The 11,056-nt window shown below is 41.2% G+C and overlaps 1 non-coding gene across 1 annotated transcript; it reads left to right on the forward strand.

Moving 5' to 3' along the window:
* The first annotated feature begins 4,841 nt into the window (after positions 1 to 4,841).
* LOC136162035 (U6 spliceosomal RNA) lies at positions 4,842 to 4,948 on the forward strand. Its single transcript, XR_010661887.1, has one exon. It is a non-coding gene; the product is annotated as a U6 spliceosomal RNA (small nuclear RNA).
* The last annotated feature ends 6,108 nt before the right edge of the window (positions 4,949 to 11,056 follow it).

Genomic DNA, 11,056 nt, shown 5'->3' on the forward strand with positions numbered 1-11,056 from the left:
AAACAGTGGAATATTATTCAGTCTTAAAAAGGATGGAAATCTTGCCATTTGCAACAATGTGGATAAACCTGAGGGACATTATGCTGAGTCCAGACCACCATGACAGTTAACTAACCCTCTCAACTTGTCTTCATGGTTCTAACAGCCTATCAAAATGCAAGCACAGTGTCTGCATGCAAACGATTGCCTGACTCTCAAATTATATCCTGCTTATATTTTAAGATCTAAAGGTGTCAAATAATTTAAAGGATGCTTCCTTACAAAGTGACACTTGTCTGCAAGTCTCAGATCCCAAAAGAGCATTTTCCCCAGACACTCCAGTTAGTGTAGCTGTTACTGTTGTTTTCGTTGCTAAGTTGTCATGACTCTTTGTGACCCCATGGACTATACAGCCTGCCAGGTTCCTCTGGCCGTGGGATTTTCCAGGCAAGAATACTGGAATGGTCTGCCATTTCATTCTTGAGGGGATCCTTCTCCTCTCCAAGAGCCAGGGGATCTTCTCAACCCAGGGATCAAATCCGCATCTCCTGCACTGGTAGGCGGACTCTTTACCACTGAGCCACCAGAGAAGCCCCATAGTATACCATTAGTGATTATGACCATAGCTCTGGGGTATCAAGAAAGGTAAGGTTAAAACCCAAGAAAAACAAACAGAAAGAAAACAAAGAAAAAGGAATGTGTAATGATCAAAAACCACTGAGAAAAAATTTCCCAGTTCTTATATGTCTAAAGTCGAATTGTCTGGAAATTGTACTCATGTGAAACATATTACTCCCATTGATACCAGATTATGGAGGTCTTCTTTACGTTATCTCAAATGAATAAAGCACTGTTTCATTGTTTCTCAAAGCATCTGTAAGAGCCTGGTGACAGAGGAAGTATCTGCATTTGAAAGGAAGTCTTAAGGGGTTGTGAAGTCTCAGGAAGGTTCTTAAATGACCTAACCAGATGTTTTGAAGTCTGATACACCCTTAACCCAAACTGAAATTCATAACAAAGTCAAAAGCAATAGAGTCAAATGGATTCCAAAATGCCTTTTTCTAACAAATGTAACTGTTTACACCAAATGACTTTAGGAGAGCCTCATTCCAACTGAGAGAGACTATATATAATGGAAACAATGGGATTCATTATGAAGTATGAAAAGGAAATGAAACTAAAAATTCAGGTAAGTCCTTTGTGCTGGCTAAATTAAGAATCTACATTTCTTAGGCTGTATAGAATCATGGTTAAGAGCCAGAACCTATAGCCAGACTGCTGGTATTAGACTCCAAACTCTACCACTTGCTAGTTGGGTGACCTTGGGAAAGTTACTTGATCCCTCTGAGCCTCCTTTTTCTCACCTGTAAAATGGGAATAAAAATGGTATCCACTTCATGGGGATGTTGTATGGATTAAATGGGATACCAAGGGCTCAGATGGTAAAGAATCCGCCTGTAATGCAAGAGACCCCGGTTCAATTCCTGCGTTGGGAAGATTCCCTGGAGAAGGGAATGGCAACCCACTCCAGTATTCTTGCCTGGAGAATTCCAGGACAGAGGAGCCTAGTGGGCTACAGTCCATGGGGTCACAAAGAGTTGGACATAACTAAGCAATTTATACTTTCACTTTCAAGGTGCCTACAACATAGTAAATGATCAGTAAATTTTAACTATTGGAATTATTTTATTTTTTTAGTATTAGACATATGTACACAGTGAAGTGACACAAAAACTTTTTTCTTTTTGTATTTAAATATAAGACATTTAAAATTTTTAAATATTATTTCAAGGAAGAAGGAGAGAAATAAGGTTGTCTATACCTCTCCACTCAAGAAGTAAAAATCCTGGGGGAAAACATGGTTCCTTTAGTTGATTAATTTTTTTTTCTTTTTATGTTTTTTTTTTTTTTCTTTTTCTTTTTTTTTTTTTTTTATTAGTTGGAGGCTAATTACTTCACAACATTTCAGTGGGTTTTGTCATACATTGACATGAATCAGCCATGGAGTTACATGTATTCCCCATCCCGATCCCCCCTCCCACCTCCCTCTCCACCCGACTCCTCTGGGTCTTCCCAGTGCACCAGGCCCGAGCACTTGTCTCATGCATCCCACCTGGGCTGGTGATCTGTTTCACTATAGATAATATATATGCTGTTCTTTCGAAACATCCCACCCTAAGTTATTTAAATTTGAACAGGTTTGGTTTGGCACACCCCATTTGAGACATAAACCAAAAATGTCAAGAGAAAGTCATACAAAATGGTACTGAACTGCATCCACACAGATCTAGCCCTGGGTTAAAAGGACCATACAAAGTCAAAAGGACACCAGGCTGGGGTCTGGGTGCCTGACTTGCCTAGTTAGTATGGTTTCACTGTTAACTCGAAGAATGACCCAGAAGAATCAAGTCAATTCTGCTCCCTGGGTTTCAGCTTCCTCTTCTACAAAACCAGTGGTTTGAACTCCACGACCAATAAGGTTTCTTCAGGCTGTAAGTGCTTACATGACTTGACTCTGGACTTGACCTCTAGCAGCACAATGGCTCTGGTCCAAATCTGGCCACACACTCCATCCACACTGGATGCCTCCTCACTTCCTGGTCTTCAGGGACTCAGGCATGGGATGTGAACAAACAGTCCAAACCCATTGCTCCTCTGGAAGAAAGAGCCCAAGTACAGGCTGTGCTGCTTCCAGTTCAAGTCACATACCCATCACACAGCCGCTGTTTACCCCACAGGAGAGGAGGGTGGGAACCACTGTATTCAAAGCAGAGCTGAAGAAAGAAATATTTTAGAAGCAATAGCTCATTATTTTGGAGGACTCTGGAATGAAAGTCCAAGGTAGAAACACAACACAACAACCGTCAGCATTTCCATTCTGCAAAGACAATATATGCCAGGAGCTCTGAAATAAAGATAGTGTGATTCGTTTATTATTCCTTCTCTTTAAAACCTGCATTAATTCTGATTTCTATTTAAATAAGAATGATTAAATTTTATCAGCTGAGATGGAAATATTGTGATAAACACTGGCTCGTGGCCAAACTAATCTCCCAAACCCACAGCTTACGGCCATTGTCTTGTATAGATATTTGAATGGCAATGGGCTTTTATCAGTATTTCTAAAGGCACTCATTTAATTATGTGGTTGTAAGGATTTTCAAAACCCCAAAGAATACCATCAATACATATTCATTTCTTGGATTAATTCAACATTAACATCAGAAAATATTGTTATTTAAAGAATGCTGGTACTTGTTTCTGCTTTTGCAAAAAATAAGGCATCCAGTTCTGGTTGCAACGGTGTCTTTTGAAACACTCTGTCAAACTGAAACTACCAAAATGCAATGCACAGTGAGGTAAGGCTAGAATTTAGAGTTACAGGGATTAGATGGAGGGCTCCACAAGTCTTTAACAAAGAATACTTCATAGAGGCTGGACTGTAGCAAGGAAAAAAACCTCTGAACTAGGAAGTTTGTACGCATGCATGGATCTTGTCAATCAAATGTAATATATTTGAAAGCCTCAGGAAAAAAAATTCAAGGGCAGGGGCTGTCTAGGTGCTTCCTGCCTCAAATTTCCATACCCAGAAACTTGAGTGATCTAGATTTCATCACCATAGGGGATACTGTGTTTCTTCAAGAACTGATAAAAGATACAAAAATACACCTGACATGTTTAGCATTAATGTTTCCTCTAAGGTAGGTCTTCATTTTTCAACATTATGATGAATCTGTTTGGGAAGCAAAGACTCACATTATAACTTAAACTGGGGGGTTCTTCTTGTATAAGGTTGGCTGAACAGGACAACTCCATTCATTGCAACTGAGACCCACATGGTTTGCATTTGCAAACTCAACACCTATTTCTCTTTTTAAATGTGTCTTTCAACTTGACCAAACCACCTAATTCTTTCTGTGCTGATTATATTGAGGGGAGCCAGGTAGGGAGGGGAACTAGAGACAGAGGAGGAGAGAGATGGGGGATGGAAAATGAGCCATTTGTCAATTTTGTTAAGACCGATCAGTTTCTAGGATTACCAAGTGCCCTGGTGTGAGGGGTTTCCTAGGACGAAGGAATTTCAGTGCTAAAACTAGGACAGTCCTAAGGTTGCTGGTCCCCTGTACTATTTTTCTTTGACTTATGCTTCCAGGTCAAGCCTTCTAAAGGTTCAAACAAGCTGAGAAGAGAGACATTTAGAATTGGTTGAAGATTACTGAAAGGACCAACTTTCAGTATGGGAACTAAAAGTTAGATGAAGGCTCCCAGCCTTCAGTCTGGACTTAGACTCTGCTCCTCAAGTCCAGGAGTTAGTCTCCAGGCAGTAGAATCTGCCTTCCCTTCTCCCTTCAATCATTTGGATCCTTGGAAGTTCAGTTCCTTCTGGCTGAGATCTGTGGAGTAATCTAATGTGGCCAGATTTGGTAAGATATCTAAGTTCAGCTCACAATATAGATGCTAAATAAAATTCGTGGAAGATATTATTTTATAGAATCGTGAAGGTGAAAAGAACTTTATAAACAATTTCCCTCAGAGCATGTTCAGTGGAACACTAATTCCATAGGCTGTTATTCAGTTTTAGTAAAAAATTGGTTTAGAGATTAAATGTGATACTGTAAAACGTACCTTTGTTGCAGGACTTATCAGAGCCTTTAAAAGGCAAACAGCCTTGTTCATTAACTGTATGCAGTTAAACATGTTTGACCACAGAATCCTTTTCCCCTTGTCTTATGATACGAGTGCTTGTGGAGGATCCTACTTTAGAAAGCATTGCTCTGGGCCAAATTCCTCATTTTAAAGATAGAGAATAATACTCAGGTCTGTATAGTTACAGGTAAGGCTGGTGCTTTAGAAGTTTCTCAGTGCTCACTTCGGCAGCACATATACTAAAATTGGAATGATACAGAGAAGATTAGCATGGCCCCTGCACAAGGAGGACATGCAAATGCGTGAAGCGTTCCATATTTTTGGTAACGATAGCCCTATATGCAGGACAGAAAAAGAGACACAGATGTATAGAACAGACTTTTGGACTCTGTAGGAGAAGGCCAGGGTGGGATGATCTGAGAGAATAGCATCGAAACATGTATATTATCAAGTGTGAAACAAATCGCCAGTCCAGGTTGGATGCATGAGTCAACTGCTCGGGGCTGGTGCATTGGGATGACCCAGAGGGATGGGATGGGGAGGGGGGTTCAGGATGGGGAACACATGTAAATCCATGACTGATTCATGTCAATGTATGGCAAAAACCACTACAATACTGTAAAGTAATTAGCCTCCAACTAATAAAAATAAATGGGGAAAAAAAAAAGAAGTTTCTCAGCCTTCAATGTGCATAACAATCACCCAGGCCTCTTGTTAACCTGCACATGCTGATTCCATAGGTCTAAAATGGGGCCTGAGATTCTGCATTTTTAACAAACTCTTAAGTGATATTATGCTGCTGATCCACGGGCCAAACTTTGAATAGAGAAGCAAGTCTCCTAAATTTATGCTTGTCCCACTGCCTTGTAGCATCTTCCACCAAAGTAGCATCCTTGCCTTATTCTGGTTTCCTTTGCTGCATTGATATCTTCACTTCTTCAAAGCTACTCCCTGCAGTGATAGGACACATCAAGATTAAGGAAGTATTTCCTTGCCCCTAAAATAAATTTTCATTTTGCTCTATTATAAATTAGAAACAGATAAAGCTTGTCATCAAAATGGTTTATTCGGAGGCCCTGTACAGAAATTTAGATTAAAAGTCATGCAAAAATCACTGTTTAACTGAGTCAGATCAACAAAGGACACTTTCCATGAGCATTTCCAGGTATTTTTCAATTGTTCTTGGAAAAACATGGCATGCATCTAACCAAAATGTGCCCAATAATTGTGCAACTATCTGGTTATTGCCAAAATATGAATAGACAGTGACCAGCAGATGTTTACCCAGCATGCAGATTTTATATTACATGGAAAACATTCCCATCCTGATACTTCAAAAGCTTCTGTGGTTTTCACTGTACATGTCTTGTATTTCCTTCAATAAAATTTATTGCTAGATATTTTATTCTTTTTGATGCTATTGTTGATGAGATCATTTTATTAATTTTATTTTTGAGTTGCTCATTGCTATTGTATAAAATTACAACTGATTTTTGTTATCTTTAAAAAAAAGGCTTTTGTATCAGAATATGTATAATCCCCACATCATCGCATATTGTTGATACTGCCAAGAAAATTAGCTTATTGAGATGTTTTCTATGTAATAGCCAGTGTTGTTGTTGTTTAGTACTAAGTCATACCCAACTCTTTTGTGACCCCTTTGGACTGTAGCCCACCAGGCTCCTCTGTTCATGGGATTTTCCACATAAAAATACTGAAGTGGTTGCCATTTCCTTCTCCAGGGGACCTTCCCGATCCAGGAGTCGAACCCATGTCTTCTGCAGTGGCAGGCAGATTCTTTATCACTGAGCCACTTGGGAGGCCCATATAACAGCCATCAGTTCAGTTCAGTTCAGTTCAGTCCAGCCGCTCAGTCGTGTCTGACTCTTCGCGACCCCATGAATTGCAGTACGCCAGGTGTCCCTGTCCATCCCCAATTCCCGGAGTTTACTCAAACCCATGTCCATCGAGTTGGTGATGCCATCCAGCCATCTCATCCTGTCATCCCCTTCTCCTCCTGCCCCCAATCCCTCCCAGCATCAGGGCTCTTTCCAATGAGTCAACTCTTCGCATGAGGTGACCAAAGTACTAGAGTTTCAGCTTCAGCATCAGTCCTTCCAGTGAACACCCAGGACTGATCTCCTTTAGGATGGACTGGTTGGATCTCCTTGCAGTCCAAGGGACTCTCAAGAGTCTTCTCCAACACCGTAGTTCAAAAAGATCAATTTTTCGGCACTCAGCTTTCTTTATAGTCCAACTCTCACATCCATACATGACCACTGGAAAAACCATACCTTTGAGTAGACAGACCTTTGTTGGCAAAGTAATGTCTCTGCTTTTTAACATGCTATCTAGGTTGGTCATAACTTTCCTTCCAAGGAGTAAGTGTCTTTTAATTTCATGGCTGCAGTCACCATCCACAGTGATTTTGGAGCCCAAAAAAATAAAGTCTGACACTGTTTCCACTGTCTCCCCATCTATTTCCCATGAAGTGATGGGACCAGATGCCATGATCTTGGTTTTCTGGATGTTAAGCTTTAAGCCAACTTTTTCACTCTCCTCTTTCACTTTCATCAAGAGGTTTTTTAGTTCACCTTCACTTTCTGCCATAAGGGTGGTGTCATCTGCATATCTGAGGTTATTGATATTTCTCCCGGCAATCTTGATTCCAGCTTGTGCTTCTTCCTGCCCAGCGTTTCTCATGATGTACTCTGCGTAAGTTAAATAAGCAGGGTGACAATATACAGCCATTTGGAACCAGTCTGTTGTTCCATGTCCAGTTCTAACTGTTGCTTCCTGACCTGCATACAGATTTCTCAAGAGGCAGGTCAGGTGGTCTGGTATTCTCACCTCTTTCAGAATTTTCCACAGTTTATTGTGATCCACACAGTCGAAGGCTTTGGCGTAGTCAATAAAGCAGAAATAGATGTTTTTCTGGAACTCTCTTGCTTTTTCGATGATCCAGCAGATGTTGGCAATTTGATCTCTGGTTCCTCTGCCTTTTCTAAAATCAACTTGAACATCTGGAAGTTCACAGTTCACATATTGCTGAAGCCTGGCTTGGAGAATTTTGAGCATTACTTTACTAGCGTGTGAGATGAGTGCAATTGTGCGATAGTTTGAGCATTCTTTGGGATTGCCTTTCTTAAGGACTGGAATCAAAACTGACCTTTTCCAGTCCTGTGGCCACTGCTGAGTTCTCCAAATTTGCTGGCATATTGAGTGCAGTACTTTCACAGCATTATCTTTCAGGATTTGAAATAGCTCAACTGGAATTCCATCACATCCACTAGCTTTGTTCGTAGTGATAACAGCCATAGGCCTTGTCAATTTAGGGCAGGGGAAGGAAGGGGAAGGAGGAAGGATCCAAAATGAAGAAAAATGACTTGCTTATTGATGAAACTTTCTACTTAGCGACAAATGTTTGTGACATAGTTCAAAGGATAGATGATATCTGTATTTTACAGATGATGTATTTACAGATAAATACAGATGTTGTCTGTATTTTATGACACTGAAACCAACCACAGGTAAACAAAATATACTGGGTGATAAGTATGTAGAATATTATTGTTGTTTACAGGCCAGCCTCTCCCCTCAAAAAGCTGAACTTAGATATCTTACCCAACCTGGCCACACAAGGTTTCTCCACAGATCTCAGCCAGAAGGGACTAAACTTCTAAGGATCCAAATGACTGAAGGGAGAAGAGAAGGCGAATTCTACTGCTGGAGACTAACTCCTGGACATGAGAAGCAGAGTCTAAGTCCAGACTGAAGGCTGAGGGCCTTCATCTAACTTCTAGTTCCTATGCAGAGCAGGACCTTAATATCCCCATATTCAAGCTCTATCTTTGCTGCCTGCTAGTTAGTGCATCATTTTGGTCTCATCTCTGTGACATGGGAAGCAGCAGTCATTGTCTCATAGAGTTAGGAAAGTTAAATGAGAAAATTGCATATATTTGCAAGTATTACAGGGCAGATGCTGACAAAGCTGAGCTATAGTGGGTTTTTTTTTGGGGGGGGGGGTTAGGTGTTTTTTAAAATTGCGTAAGAAATCTGAGATCTATCTCCTTACGTTTCTCATACAGAACTGTTCACTGAGTTATATTTTAATGATCAAGCTTACATCCTATTTTGCTGGTTTCATGCCTTTTCATCATACATTGGTTCATACTTGACATGGGTTCCTACTAAGCATCAGCCTTGTAAGGCACTAGGAAATCAACAATGAAGACGACACTAGTCCTGCCCTCAAGGATCTCTCAGGGCTTCTTAGGGAGGTTGACACCAAAATCAACAATTAAGATACAGCTCCATGAAAGTTGCATCTGGGGGCAGGGGGCATCTCACAGCCTCTGGAGGAGAGTGATGGGGAAGAGTTGGGAAAGAATGTCCCAGAAGATGTCCCAGCTGAGGAATCTCTCTGACTCTTCATCTGTCTAGCTGGCTGGCTCATCTTCCAATGCCTGAAGCTCTGCACAGATCCCATCCTGATTCCATCTCTTCTCAAACTCATGCTCCGAAATGACAGCCTCTCATGTTCCACATCTATGCGGCTGACCTTCAGGTCTGCATTTCCCACCTTGACTTTTCTCCCAAGCCTCAGATTTCATGACCTATGTGCTAGTTGGGTTGCCCAGTAAAGAGAGGCTAAAATGGGGTTAGGAGATTTCTTGGGAGTAAGGCCTATGAAAGATAAAAGTGGGTGTGTTATTTACTCACCGCTGTGTAATAAATTACCCCATAGTTACTGTGGGTCAAGAATACGGGCATGAGTTAACTGGGTATTTCTGACTCAACGTCTCTCACAAGGCTGCAACCATTGTCAGCCTGAAGTTCTGGTTTTATCTAAAGGTTCAAAGAAGAATTTGCTTCCAAGCTCACTTTTGTGGTTGTTGACAGGATTCAGTTCCTTGAAGGCTATTGATCTGCGGCCCTCCAGTGCCTACTGGCTGGAGTCTGCACTAAATTTCTTGCCTTTCTAGAGGGCAGCTCACAATACGGCAGCCTGATTCACCAGACAGCAAAAGGGAGACAGCAAGAGAGTCCGAGTGGGACCAAAGTCACAGAAGCAACTTTCCATTGTTTTTGCTGACTTCCTTTTATTAAAAGAGAGTCATTACATCCAGACAATAGCGAAAGAGAGAAGATTCCAGAATCACTGGGAGTCATCTTAGGAGGGAGCCTGATACAAGGAGGAAGCAAGGTTGGACCACAATGCAGATCTGACGCCAATGAAAGGAAAAGTGGGGAGGAAGCAGGACTAGGAAGAACTCACCTTAGAACATAATGTTCATCCTATAAAGTCTTAACTGACTCAACAGGAAGCTCCAGAACAAAGGATGCCATTTGGAAAGCTCTGCCTTGGGCAAAAACCGACCAAGACCTGGGGACTGCCTAGGAAGAGCACGGTCTTGGCTGAAAGCTGAGGCAGATTCTGAAGGCCAATAGAGGCTGTCAGATAGCTGCTTTCCTTGAAGCTGGATGGCAAGTTCTTTCTGGAAGGGAGAGGTGAGTGACACAGCTTCATGGCCCCCACCTCCACCACATGTAGATCAATGTTTTGTACAATCCAGGCACTCATCAAATGCTTCCACCACATGCTTATCAAGTGCATAAATTATTAATGATGCTTATAAAAATATCAAGTATTTATTATTTATGAACGATGAATATTCATAATCACATTGAGACAGTAGCCAAATGATGAGCCAGACATGCAGTCAACTAACAGGGCTGTCTAATCTTTGATGCATCTTCAGAAGTTGAGCTCTTTCCTGCTTCTTCCAAATGACCTTGGCTTTGTGCGTACAGTCTTAGAAGAGGCCTGTATGGATCAAGGTAGCTCTAGATTGATGAATCGCTCTGGTTCCTGGTCTTACAAACTTTCTACTGAGAACAGAAATGTCCCCAAAGTGCTGATGGTTGGATTGTGATCATGCATCCTACCAGTGGGGAAGGACTTCACACACCATTAAACCCCAGGAGAACATATATTATTAAATCTGTCCTTCATCAGTACTTCTCCACTAAAGGTTTGCTAAATAAAGTTACCATTTGGCTAAACCAATCTTCACATGCCATATCATGTGGCACACTCTTTTGTGAAGTGTTAATTATGTTGTTAATAGTTTGTGATTATCTGTTTAATGACAGTTGCTCCTCTAGACTATAAACTCCATGAAGGTAAGGAAAATGTTTTGGATCTCCAACGTTATTACTGGTTTGGCAAATATGTAGGGACTCCATGAATGGTGAGATGCACCCCTCTCTGATCTGTTTTGGAAATCTAGATTTTCACATATCAAATCTGGTCTGAGAAGGAGGTGCCCTTTTATTCTGAGGCTCCTAAGGAGGACAGACAGAAAAAATGATCATCTCACTCAAGGGTTCTGGAACAATGTGCCCAGTTAGGTTAAGTTAATGGTCA

The sequence above is a fragment of the Muntiacus reevesi genome, chromosome 2 (genome assembly GCF_963930625.1).
Source record: "Muntiacus reevesi chromosome 2, mMunRee1.1, whole genome shotgun sequence".
Taxonomy (NCBI): Eukaryota; Metazoa; Chordata; class Mammalia; order Artiodactyla; family Cervidae; genus Muntiacus; species Muntiacus reevesi.